The sequence below is a fragment of the Pan paniscus genome, chromosome 8 (assembly GCF_029289425.2).
Source record: "Pan paniscus chromosome 8, NHGRI_mPanPan1-v2.0_pri, whole genome shotgun sequence".
Lineage (NCBI taxonomy): Eukaryota > Metazoa > Chordata > Mammalia > Primates > Hominidae > Pan > Pan paniscus.
Window position 1 is genome coordinate 101376047 of NC_073257.2, and position 9937 is coordinate 101385983.

Consider the following 9937-nt stretch of genomic DNA (forward strand, 5'->3'; position numbering starts at 1 on the left):
ACAAGATCACCAGGAAATCCTCCCTGAATCTAAACCCCTCACTTGCCTAAGAAGCACCAGAGGACACAGGACAAACCTGAGGAGCCTCTCAGCTGGAACCAAGCACTATGTAGCAACTGTGTCTCTCAAGAAACTATGAGGTCAACCTCTTGGTGCTCCTGGACTTTTGTTTCTAGCATATTTTTAAATTCCTGTATTTTTCTAGAATGCAAATTTCCCTGCAGACTCCTCCTAAGAAAGGCAAACTTTCTAACTCTTCTATTATGCTTTCTTATTAAGTTAACAGACACAGACCCAGAAAGAAAATAAAGTTGTGTTAACACTAAAAGTCATTGCATTTGTGTCATAATTCTAACCGAATGAAAACATCACAAGCGATGTTCATAGAATTGCAAACCAGACAAAACTGACCTGAGGTTTGAGAGGAGCTGAATGAGACAGGATGATGGGAGGAGTGAGTTTTAATCTATTCAGGCTAAGATGGATCCCTCAAAGGTAGGTAGTAAAATAAAAGAATTTTAAAGGTAGCTATGTTCAATTTTTATTTGAAAGCATCAATGCTTGGGGTTTTGTTGTGATGATAACCATTAAAATAAGATTTATCTTTTCAACAGATGTTAGGAAATATAAAACCTAACCAAAATTAAGGTATATCTTATTCAAAAGGTACACATTCCTCTTTTCCTGTTTGGTTTTGTGCTGGTAAGTTGCAGAAAGTATTTTCTTCTCAACATTATACTGACTGACTTGCTAGAATCTTTTCATCTGATATAGTGTCAGGAGAAGGAGAACTGAGAAAAAAAACAGAGGACCCTATTCTCAGATGCGTTTTCCACCATTTAAATACCTGTAACTGCCTGCTGCGAAGAGGTCTGCAGGAAGGACAGAGACCACTTTCTATTAGCTCCTCCATGTGGTGAGAAGATAATCTGGCCGCCTAAGCCACAGTCCCAGGAAGGCCATTAAATGCCCTGCAGAATCAAAACCACAGTGAGATAGCATCTCATCCTGGTTAGAATGGCTACTATCAAAAAAACAAAAATAATGAATGCTGGTGAGGATGCAGAGAATGGGGAACCTCATATACTGTTGGTGGGAATGTAAATTAGTACAGCCACTATGGAAAACAGTATGACGTTTCCCCCCAAAACTGAAAATGGATTTATTATGTGATCCACTGCTGGATATATATTTTTAAAAATTGACATCAAGTTATCAAAGCGATATCTGTATTCTCATGTTCATTGGAGCACCATTCACAATAGCCAAGATATAAAAACAAACTAAGTGTCCATCAGTGGATGAATAAAGAAAATGTAGCTTATATACACAGTGGAATATTATTCAACTATAAAAAAGAATGAAATCCTGTCATTTGCAACAACATGGATAGAACTGGAGGTCATTATGTTAAGTGAAATAAGCTAGGCACAGAAAGACAAATATTGCACATTCTCAATCATATGTGGGAACTAAGAACAAAGTGGGCCTCATGGACATAGAGAGTGGAATGCTGGTTACCAAAGGCTGGGACGGGTAGAGGGGAGGGAAGATAAAGAGGGGTTTGTTAATGGGCACAAAAATGTCATTAAATAGAAGGAATAATTTCTAGTGTTCGATAGTACAGTAGGGTGGCTATAAGTTATTGCATATTTCAAAATAGCTAGAAGAATTGGAATGCTCTCAACACAAAGAAAAAATAAATTATTGAGATGATGGACATCCCAATTACCCTGATTTGATGATTACACACTGTATAAATGTATCAAAATATCAGTTATTTCAGTGAATGGAGCAAAGGAGGATGCCCATCAGCCAGCAGGTGCCAGGGGTTTTCTCAGGTGAGCTGCCCTTTTGTCCATTTTTGGCACTGCTGGAGAGGAGCAGCCCAACCCGTCCGTGATCTTGGGCCTCTGAGAATAGAGGAAGCTTGATGTGGGCCTCAGTCCAACTTAATCTGGAAAGTCTGCCTAAGGCATATTTTAGAGAGGGAGGACACATTTTGGGGCACATATGTTTTATATTGTTGCACCCCAATATATATATAACTATTATGTCTCAATAAAATAAATAAATTGATGAATTAGTTAATTAAAAATAAAAATAAATGCCCTGTAGGGCAGTATTTGAGGAATAGGATATTGGTGAGAGAGATTCACTACTAAGAGGTTCCTATTTTTGTTAACTGCATTCCTGGTCACGAAATCATGTTAATCCTAGTGCTACACATGGGGTTGACCAGGAAACCAGGTTGACCTGCCCAGGGCCTTAGCAGCCAGCCTGCCCAAGAGGCTTTTCAGCAAAATGCTCAGGTGTGTCCAGAGCCCTCTGACCTGAAGGGCCTCAAGGAGAACCTCTAGATTATGCTGGACTGAAGCCCTCATCAAGCTGCTCCTATTCCCAGAGGCTCAAGACCATGGCAAGGTGGGCTGCTCCTCCCAGAAATGCCAAAATTTGACAAAAGGGGAGCTCACATAGGAAAACACGTGTCACCTAATGGTTGATGGGCATCTTCCTCTGACCCATCCACTGAGGGCCTGGATCTCTCTCTCTCTATCTCTCTCTCTCTCTCTCACACACACACACACAAACACACACATACACAATGATAATGCCAACCCTAATGCTAATGACTAAGTTCTATGTTCTGCTTGGTAATTAGCTCACTCTGCCTTGATCTCTTATCGCGTTACCTCAGCATTCTCACTATAGTTCTATAACTAGGAATGATTATAACTCTTACTGGGTCATTTTGCAAATGAAGTATTTGGAAATTGAAGTTAATTACTTAAACTCACACATGTACTAAGTGGGGCAGAATTGGGTTGTTAACCAGGTTCCCTGACTCTCTGCTTCCTAATCATAAAACATATGAGAATGAACTATCTTACTGCCCTTTATTTGCTCAGTTTTTAAAGAAATAGGAACCTGGAGGATTTTAAGTGCCTAGCATCTATTTAGAGAGTAACAACTACTGTTTAATAACATTTCACCCCAGAATGTACCTGTGGCTCACAATCTAGAGAGGAAAAGATGGCCCATGTTGGGGAGGACACACCCATAATCAACACAAAAGAAAAACCTCTCCTGCTTGTTGCCAAGGCAGCCAGGCATTATTGTTCAGATTATTCATTAGCCAAAGGGGTAAGGGAAGAGAATGAAATGCAGTCTACATTTGGCTCACCAAGATAAGTGTCCTGGCAAGGGACACATATACTCACAGAAAAGGGCACTCTTTTCTAATTTACACAAGCACCATAGAGACTAGAAGTGGTGCATGTGAGGCTAAGAGTGATGGTTTAAAAAGAATTGGATTTTTACTAGAGACGGGTTTTCTCCATGTTGGTCAGGCTGGTCTCGAACTCCCAACCTCAGGTGATCCACCCGCCTCGGCCTCCCAAGGCATGAGCCAGGCATGAGCCACTGCACCTGGCTCGTTCCCCAACAAACATGGGGATTCCCTAAGGTCACAGCAGTCAATCTCAATGATCTTTCCTGCTTCAATGTTTTCTCTGTGTATTAATTTCCTAGGGCTGCCATAACATAGTACCACAAATTGGGTGGCTTAAAACCACAGAAATTTGTTCTCTCTCAGTTTTGGAGCCCAAGAGCCTAAAATCAAGGTATCAGCAGAGCCATGCTCCCTTTGAAACTCCCCGCAGCATCCTTCCTTGCCTCCTCTTAGGTGCCATGCTCTCTCTTCACATGGCATCCTTCCTTGTGTTTTTATATCTTCCCTCCGTGTGTGCCTGACTCTGTCTCATTTCCTCTCCTTATGAGGACATCAGTCACATTGGGTTAGCATCCTCCCAATGTGCTCATCTTTACTTGATTATATCTGCAAAGACCCTATTTCTAAATAAGGTCACATTTACAGGTACTGGGAGCTAGGACTTCAGAGCATCTTTTTGGTGGACACAATTCAACCCTCCAATATGTCATAGATAGGACTGGGCATAAAGGAGTAGTTGGCTCAAAAGCTGCTCCTAACCAATTCTCTTTTGGCATGTTGATGACTCTAAGAAATAATTCTTTGTAAGAAAAAGGAGAAGACCATGCCTGACACTGTTTATTCAGAAAAGTCACTTTGCCCACCGTCTTGTTTTAGGGGGAAGAATAAAACTAGAAATGTTTATTTCACTGTTTCTGCCTTGGGGAAAGAAGTAGTTGTTTTCAAATCTTAATGGACCAAGTTGGAAACCTAGAGAAAGGTGAGAAAGAGCTTCTCCTTGCCCCAGGTTCATTTCTCCTGACAGCATTATTGCTTTTTTGATGCATGTCATCTGCTATGGCATCCTGAGAAACGAAAGTGTCATGTAGCATTGAGGAGTTCAAAACCTATCTAACTGCATTAGTTTTCGAACTAATCTAAGTCACTGGCAGATTTAATCCCTTTCAGCCAGTATTCAAGCAGACAAAATGCATTTGCTGATATCATGATGTTGATAATTTTTAACTAAGGCTTCACAGCCTAGTATGGTTCCTCCTTAGGATATTGCAGGGACAGCACCAAACACTTGGCAATATGGAATGACGTTGACAATGTTAAGCTTTACCTAAGCCTTATGCTCCTGGAAAACAGCTATGGGGAAAAAAAAAATCCACCCCCCACCCTCCACCCGCCTTTTTTTTTTTTTTGAGACAGGATCTCATTGTGTGTGTCACCCTGGCTGGAGGGCAGTGGTATGATCACAGCTCACTGCAGCCTCAACCTCCTGGGCTCAAGCAATCCTCCTACCTCAGCCTCCCTGAGTAGCTGGGACTACAGGTGTGTGCCACCATGCCCAGATAAATTTTTTTTGCATTTTTTGTAGAGCTAGAGTTTTGCCATGTTGCCCAGGCAGATCTTGAACTCCTAAGCTTAAGCTATCTGCCCACCTTGGCCTCCCAAAGTACTAGGATTGCAGGTGTGAGCCACTGTGCCCAACTATTTAACAATGTTTCTACCTATCTTTTCATTAGATAGCATTCCATTTCCATCAGAAAATCACGCAAATACTTCCTGTTTATTTTCACAGTAAAAATGCTGATTATCATGGAGTCAAAGATAGGCTTGAGCAGTTGAGATGTCACTTTACATGGGGGTTGCTAATTGAAGCCCTTGAAATTTCTGATTTAGAAAACAGGGTCTTGGAAGAGATTTAGTTCGTGGACACAAAATACAGTGTGGGAATGCACAACATACTAGCTTATGTGAAACACTGGAAGGGCCAGAATGAGAAAGCACTAGAGAAAGAAGTTCAATGAGAACACACCAACCAAGCAGACATGAGTGACCAGTATCATCACATGGGCAGGTGACCTGGGGCAACTTTGCCTGGGCTGGGGCAAATTTGCCTGGGCGTATCACCACATAGGGAGACTGGCAGAAGCCCAGACTTACCTAGATAAGGTAGAGAACATTTGCAAGAAGTTTGCAAATGCTTCCCGCTATAGAATGGAGTGTCCTGAGATGAACTGTGAGGAAGGATGGGCCTTGGCGAAGTGTGGAGGAAAGAATTATGAACAGGCCAAGGCCTGCTTTGAAAAGGCTCGAGAGGTGGGCCCTGAAAATCCTGAATTCAGCACTGGGTATGTCATCACTGCCTATTGCCTGGACGGTTTTAACACAACAGACAGTAATGAGACATTTTCTCTGCACCCCCTAAAATGGGCTGTCAGTCTAAATCCAAAAGATGCACACATTAAGGTTATCCTTGCCCTGAAGCTTCAGGATGAAGGACAGGAAGCTGAAGGAGAAAAGCACATTGAAAAAGCTCTAATCAGTATGTCTTCACAGACCTATGTTTTTCGATATGCAGCCCAGTTTTATCAAAGAAAAGGCAATATAGATAAAGCTCTTCTGCTCTTAAAAATGGCCTTGCAGGGAACACCCACTTCTGCCTTCCTGCATCACCAGATAGGGCTTTGCTGCAGGAAACAGACAAAAAAAGCTAAAGGCAGGATAGAGAAACTGTAGACAAAATAATAAGATTAGTTATATCTCATGTTGAATTTGCTGTAGAGCAAAGGCCCACATTTGCAATGGTTTATGTGGACCTAGCCAACAGGTATGCAGAGGGAGGTGAACACCAAAAAGTTGAGGACATTTACCAGAAAGCACTCAGCCTGCATGATATTAATAAAAGCTGTTGCAAGAGATTTATTATCGTTATGGCCCCTTTCAGGAATGTCGTGGGAAGTCTGAAGCTAACACAATTGACTAATATTAAAAAGAGCTGGGCTGGGCGCGGTGGCTCTCGCCTGTAATCCCAGCACTTTGGGAGGCCAAGATGGGAGGATCACAAGGTCAGGAGATGGAGATCATCCTGGCTAACACAGTGAAACCCTGTCTCTACTAAAAATACAAAAAATTAGCCAGGTGTGGTGGCAGGCACCTGTAGTCCCAGCTACTCGGGAGGCTGAGGCAGGAGAATGGCGTGAACCCGAGAGGCGGAGCTTGCAGTGAGCTAAGATCATGCCACTGCACTCCAGCCTGGGCAACAGAGTGAGACTCCATCAAAAAAAAAAAAAAAAGCGAGGGGGTGGGGTGCAGCTAAATATAGAAATTCAGTCAAGTGCTAGAGGAAAAAAATTTTAGTGCTTTACTGAATTGGCTAACAGGCAAGTTCATTTGCTTAAATCTGATGGGGAGAGTTTGAATCTCACTGTGCTCCTTCACACATTGAAAGGGGAAAAGAAAGTGAAGCGGTGCTGTCCTATGAGATAGCCTGAGACGGGCTACTGGCCTGAACCCTGTCTTTTGAGATGTTAAATGTTATCATATCTAAATCTAAATATCAGATAAATCTTCCCTGATCGCTGCTTTCAAAAAGGCATGACAGGAAGCAACATAAAACTGTTTGGTGGCACACATCGCATCATCAGCTCAACTCCCACTTTTTGGCTAATGAACACCTATCCACGTGGTTGTGGCAGCAATATCAGCACTTCTCCTTTATCACTGCACCCCTTTGTCGCTCTTGATATGTCTTGTGTTAGGTACTTGTCACCTGCCAGACCAATCAGACTTCTGAGAATTTGCAATTGGAACTGACAACTTCCATTTTCAGTCTACTAGGTCAGCTGTTCAAAGGAGATTTATATTCAGGGAGTACAGGAAGTCAACTTTTTCATATGGGCAAAGATGTTGACCCACAAGAAGATCTACAAACAAAGCACATGGGCAGAAAGAGAGAAAAGATTCTTGTGTGCACCACAGTATCTCGGCTCCATTTTCACTTCTTAAGGCCCATCTCTCTCCTATACTTTCAGACTATTGAGATACCTTATAATATAAATTATTATAGCTTTATAACAAATCCAATCCTTTGTTTAAGATAGTTCTCAGTCCTTGAAAGCAAAATAGTTCTAAAGTATTCATATATATGTATACATATAATATATATGTATATATATATTATATATATAATTAGTCATTCTGACCTAAGGGAAGTTAAGTTGCATCACAAAAAGAGAAAGTGAAAAAAGTCCCCCTATTTGAGATGCACAAGTAGTGCTAGGTAGTGTGTAATATACTCTTTGCTCTTTCTCTGTATCCAAAAATCTATAGTAAAATTAACCAAGATAACAAATTTGTGAGTAGAGTTTTAAATTGTTGCAAACTCTAAGAAGCTGTGAATTTACATGTCTGAGTGGGAAGCAAGAAAACTAAAACTGTCTGTGCAGAAATAAGAGGCAGAAGAAGCCATAACATCTACCTACAAATAAAAGACACATCAAGGAAGCATTTAGCCTTCCATGAATTGCACAGAATTGGAGAGTGTTGACAAATTTCACAGATATTTAAGGGCTGGGAAAGGATATGGAGCCCTTCATGTAGCTGACATGGGTGTAGAATTCCTTTCTAATTTTGGTGAGGAGATTTATTAGTTTTATTCAAAAGAACATTACCAGTGCATGGGGTTTCCAAGGAGCTCTCCTGGCCTCTCCTTGAATTCCTTACCTAATACCACTACAGACCTCTGTGTAGGGGCAGATTTGACTTTCCTTCTGGAACACAGCTAAAGATAAAATCTAAAGACAGAGATCTTGTAAATTTGTTTGAGTTCTTTGTAGATTCTGGGTATTAGCCCTTTGTCAGATGAGTACTTGCAAAACTTTTCTCCCATTATGTAGGTTGCCTGTTCACTCTGATGGTAGTTTATTTTGCTGTGCAGAAGCTCTTTAGTTTAATTAGATCCCATTTGTCAATTTTGGCTTTTGTTGCCATTGTTTTTGGAGTTTTAGACATGAAATCCTTGCCCATGCGTATGTCCTGAATGGTATTGCCTAGGTTTTCTTCTAGGGTTTTTATGGTTTTAGGTCTAACATTTAAACCTTTAATCCATCTTGAATTAATTTTTGTATAAGGTGTAAGGAAGCGATCCAGTTTCAGCTTTCTACATATGGCTAGCCAGTTTTCCCAGCACCATTTATTAAATAGGAAATCCTTTCCCCATTGCTTGTTTTTGTCAGGTTTGTCAAAGATCAGATGGTTGTAGATGTGTGGTATTATTTCTGAGGGGTCTGTTCTGTTCCATTGGTGTATATCTCTGTTTTGGTACAAGTACCATGCTGTTTTGGTTACTGTAGCCTTGTAGTATAGTTTGAAGTCAGGTAGCATGAAGCCTCCAGCTTTGTTCTTTTGGCTTAGGATTGTCTTGGCAATGCGGGCTCTTTTTTGGTTCCATATGAACTTTAAAGTAGTTTCTTCCAATTCTGTGAAGAAAGTCATTGGTAGCTTGATGGGGATGGCATTGAATCTATAAATTACCTTGGGCAGTATGGCCATTTTCATGATATTGATTCTTCCTACCCATGAGCATGGAATGTTCTTCCATTTGTTTGTGTCCTCTTTTATTTCGTTGAGCAGTGGTTTGTAGTTCTGCTTGAAGAGGTCCTTCACATCCCTTGTAAGTTGGATTCCTGGGTATTTTATTCTCTTTGAAGCAGTTGTGAATGAGAGTTCACTCATGATTTGGCTCTCTGTCTGTTATTGGTGTATAGGAATGCTTGTGATTTTTGCACATTGATTTTGTATCCTGAGACTTTGCTGAAGTTGCTTATCAGCTTAAGGAGCTTTTGGGCTGAGACCATGGGGTTTTCTAAATATACAATCATGTCATCTACAAACAGGGACAATTTGATTTCCTCTTTTCCTAATTGAATATCCTTTATTTCTTTCTCCTGCCTGATTGCCCTGGCCAGAACTTTTTACAAATTTATAAGAAAAAATTTTTTTACAAATTTACAAGAAAAAAACAGACACTTCTCAAAAGAAGACATTTATGCAGCCAACAGACACATGAAAAAATGCTCATCATCACTGGCCATCAGAGAAATGCAAATCAAAACCACAGTGAGATACTATCTCACACCAGTTAGAATGGCCATCATTAAAAAGTCAGGAAACAACAGGTGCTGGAGAGGATGTAGAGAAATAGGAACACTTTTACACCATTGGTGGGACTGTAAACCAGTTCAACCACTGTGGAAGTCAGTGTGGCCATTCCTCAAGGATCTAGAACTAGAAATACCATTTGACCCAGCCATCCCATTACTGGGTATATACCCAAAGGATTATAAATCATGCTGCTATAAAGACACATGCACACGTATGTTTATTGCAGCACTATTCACAATAGCAAAGACTTGGAACCAATCCAAATGTCCATCAATGATAGACTGGATTAAGAAAATGTGGCACATATACACCATGGAATACTATGCAGCCATAAAAATGGATGAGCTCATGTCCTTCTTAGGGACATGGATGAAGCTGGAAGCCATCATTCTCAGCAAACTATCTCAAGGACAAAAAACCAAACACCGCCTGTTCTCACTCATAGGTGGGAATTGAACAATGAGAACACTTGGACACAGGAAAGGGAACATCACACACCGGGGCCTGTCGTGGGGTGGGGGGAGGGGCAGGGATAGCATTAGGAGATATACC

At 41.0% G+C, this 9937-nt stretch overlaps 1 pseudogene; it reads left to right on the forward strand.

The window, feature by feature from the left end:
• The first annotated feature begins 1804 nt into the window (after positions 1-1804).
• Positions 1805-5959, forward strand: LOC100985614 (interferon-induced protein with tetratricopeptide repeats 1B-like; annotated as a pseudogene).
• The last annotated feature ends 3978 nt before the right edge of the window (positions 5960-9937 follow it).